Source organism: Echinops telfairi, unplaced genomic scaffold, assembly GCF_000313985.2.
Source record: "Echinops telfairi isolate 266 unplaced genomic scaffold, ASM31398v2 ScPeMD7_5868;HRSCAF=6743_0, whole genome shotgun sequence".
Lineage (NCBI taxonomy): Eukaryota > Metazoa > Chordata > Mammalia > Afrosoricida > Tenrecidae > Echinops > Echinops telfairi.
The window spans coordinates 3,685,545-3,688,951 of record NW_022109767.1 but is presented as its reverse complement, the minus strand read 5'-3'; the positions used below and the strand labels follow the sequence as shown (position 1 = coordinate 3,688,951).

The 3,407-nt window shown below is 40.3% G+C and overlaps 1 non-coding gene across 1 annotated transcript; it reads left to right on the top strand.

Annotated features, from left to right (window-relative positions):
* The first annotated feature begins 3,108 nt into the window (after window positions 1-3,108).
* LOC115871490 lies at window positions 3,109-3,180 on the top strand. Its single transcript, XR_004047336.1, has one exon. It is a non-coding gene; the product is annotated as a small nucleolar RNA SNORD82 (small nucleolar RNA).
* Window positions 3,181-3,407: the final 227 nt, after the last annotated feature.

Below are 3,407 nucleotides of genomic sequence, written 5' to 3'. Positions count from 1 at the left end.
TTTATTGCATTGTTCCAAACTCTTCTCGATAAGGAAATTCTATCATTTCTATTGAACAGCACTTCATTTGATTTACATTCATACATGCACATTCAGACAGATGTCTCCTATTATAAAATTTACATCTGAAAAAGAAAATTTACATCTGACTCTGAGGCTGGGGAACCCTGTGGTCTAGTGGTTAAGTGTTGAGTTAAGAACCTCAAGGTCAGCAGTTTAAAACCACGAGCAGCTCCATGAGATAAAGAGGGGCATTTCTACTTCCATAAAGATTTAGCATCTCAGACGCATAAGGCAGTTCTACCCTGTCTTGTAGGGAGTTGGAATCAACTAGATGTCTGTGAAGCTTGGTTTGTTGGTGTTTTGTTTGTTTTTGTTTTTAATTTTTTAGCGTTAGGCTGGATTGCCTAGAGAAATAAAACCAGTAACATTCGTGTATGGATAAAGAAGAGCTTTGTATCAAGAAGGAATCTTATATCAAGAAAGCATCCCAGCACAGTCCAACTCAAGACCATAAATCCGATGCTTCTCAGAGCCATTTTCAGACTTACATAGCTGCAGACCCACGACACCAAAATGTGAAGCAGGAAGCTGCAAGATCACAGGCCGATGAGTACAGAGTCCCGTGATCCAAGGTCAGTGGAAATATAAGAGGACAAAGACAGCTCTCAGAGTTGAGCAGCCCATATGGGGCCACCCCTGAAGGCAGGCAATCAGAAACGTGAAGGGGCAGAGCAAAAGGGGAGGAATACCTCTTTTAAAAAGGCCACACCTCGCTGGAGGCATGGTCAGTCTGTGACCCAACTGACAGGTTGGACTCCACCCCTAAGCAAGTAGAAGCTGATAAAAAATCTATCTGCCACACTGACTCAGGGAGAACTTATGAGGCTTTCTACTCCTGTAAAGAGGTACAATCTCAGAAACTCATAGGGGCAGCTCTAACCTGTCCTAAATCCAAGCTCCAACGTAAGAACAATTAGTTCTTACATCATGGCCCTGCTCAAAAATCACCTTCGTGAAACAACCACTGAAGATCAAGGGTGCTACAGCAAAGTGTGGTGAAAAAAAGTAGATGGTGCCTGGCTATCAATCGGAATAGTGTCAAGGTTTGTATTCCAACAAGCAGCCACCTAAGCGAGGAGTCAACTAAGTCCACACAGAAGAAGCCACCAGCTTGTGCGATCCAAAGATGACAATTACAAAATTTTACTATGGTGAAGAGAAAAGGAGCAGAACTAAAATTATGAACACATAATTTGTAGAAGGCTGTGGAACCTAAAACCCATCTGCAAAGTATCTAGTCAGAACGAGCTGCTAGCAGATCTGCTCTAGCCAAAGGAAAGGGTCCCAAACAGCTATGGTAATCTTGATTACCATGGATCAAACTCAATACTTGGCCAGTTGGCCTCCCGTTAGACAAGACCCGAATTTGTACTGGGTGCAAGTATCTCTTAGTTGTTCCATGACAGAAATTGCTTCCCTGGCTATTCAAATGTCCGTGAGGGTCTTCTCCTTCTAACGCATTATTTGTAATTTTGTCTTTATACTAGTATGATCTTATCTATACCACCTTAGTGCGACTTGCTTTTTATTGTGTGTTTGTTTGTTTGGGGGTATCCCACATGTAAATCACAGGAGGTATGGATGCATAATGACAATAACCAATACAAGAGAGGTAGGGAATGCAGAGGGGTGGGGATGGCTGATAGGGAAAGAAAGGGGATCTTATGAATGGTGAAGGTGGAGGAGGGGAGAGGGAGCACTAGAAAGTAGTGTGATTACACAACTCATGTTAAAGGTGATTTAAACAGGGTGGTGGTGGGGGCGGGCTCTAAGATTGATGTGATGGTGATTGTTCAATTTCCCTTGATATGATTGAACGATTAAACTATTCAATGGTATGATATGAAATTATGAACCAGGAAAACTGTTGGGGGAGAAAAAATGAAGGGAAGACAGGGGAGGGAGCATGAGAACTGTATGTGATTGCACAACTCATTTTAGGGGTGCTTTAACAAAGGGGGGGGAGGGATGAATGTTCTAAAGTTGCTGTCGTGATGATTGTATAATTCTCCTTGATATGATTTAATGATTGAACAGTTAAATTGTATAATGTGTATATTATGTGCCAATAAAACTGTTTTAAAAAAAATTCACTCCAATGAGAACTAATAAACATTTTTAAGAAAATGAACTAGCAAGTGATGATTAATTGAGATAAGGCTGCCAGGGAAAGTATTTCTAAAGAGATTGCTTTCAATCTGAGTCTAAAATGATGAACTGGAACCCAACTAAGCAAATGTTCCCAGCTGCGTGAACGATGGGCACAAAGACCCCCTGCCTCAGGTGCCCAATCCCTTTACATCCTCTCATCCTTAAATAGCTCAGGTGAAAACAACCAGAGGTGTGAACACGTTGTCTTTCTCGGGGGTTCTATATTATCAGACTTAAAAAGCCCTATTGGAATCCCTGGCTCTGACTATAGCTAATGTGCTCGGTGGTTAATCTGAAGGTTGGGACTTTGAGACTATTCAGAGGTGCCTGGAAGAAAAGTGGAGTGGCTGACATCTAAAAATGACAACAGTCATTAAAGACCCTACTCACCCTTGGACAGGAATCAAAATCAACTCCGCTGCATCTCTCTACACTCAAAAAAAAAAAATTCTAACATAGGCTGTTCCCCTCTCAGCTCTACTCATGCCTTCTTGGAATTCTTCCTGAAGGATTTATACTTTGAAATAGTAACAGAAAAATTGAGCAAGGCACAAAACAGGATGGTCACAATGCCCCTATTTGATACAATCTGAAGCTCTGTGAGTAATCTTGTTTTTGTTTTGAGCTGAGATTGCTTATTTTTTTTTAAGTAACAATGATATAATTATAAATTAGTCCTCTAAGCATTCCTTCAAAATTCTGCCCAACTTAAAATGCTGTCAATAGTCTATAAATTGGCAATAGGAAACAGAATCCTGTCACATATCAAGTGAATAAATGAGAAAAATATTGAGTGAGAAATACTTTTTTTTTGAGTGGCATTGAATAACATAACATTTGATTTAAAAGGGGGATTAAGCAGGAGAATTCCTGGGAATTTTTAAAAATCTAGTGGACACAAATGATGAATCACAAAGGGACTTAATACCGATCATCTTGATGTGAAAAAAATTTTTAATCTAGTGCATAGTGGCACTGCTTATGTCTAACATTGCTTCCCACCACCTGCCTGTCAATTTGTCACACTGTGATGGCTTGCCTATTACTCTGGTCCTGAAAGCTATGCCACCAGTATTTCAATGCATCAAGTCTATTAAGAGGTCTCTAAATTCAGGTCTCTATATCTAAGGTCATGTATTTGCTTCTGTGGACTTTGTGTTAGTTTGGGTAGACGAGAAAAACAAATCCATGGA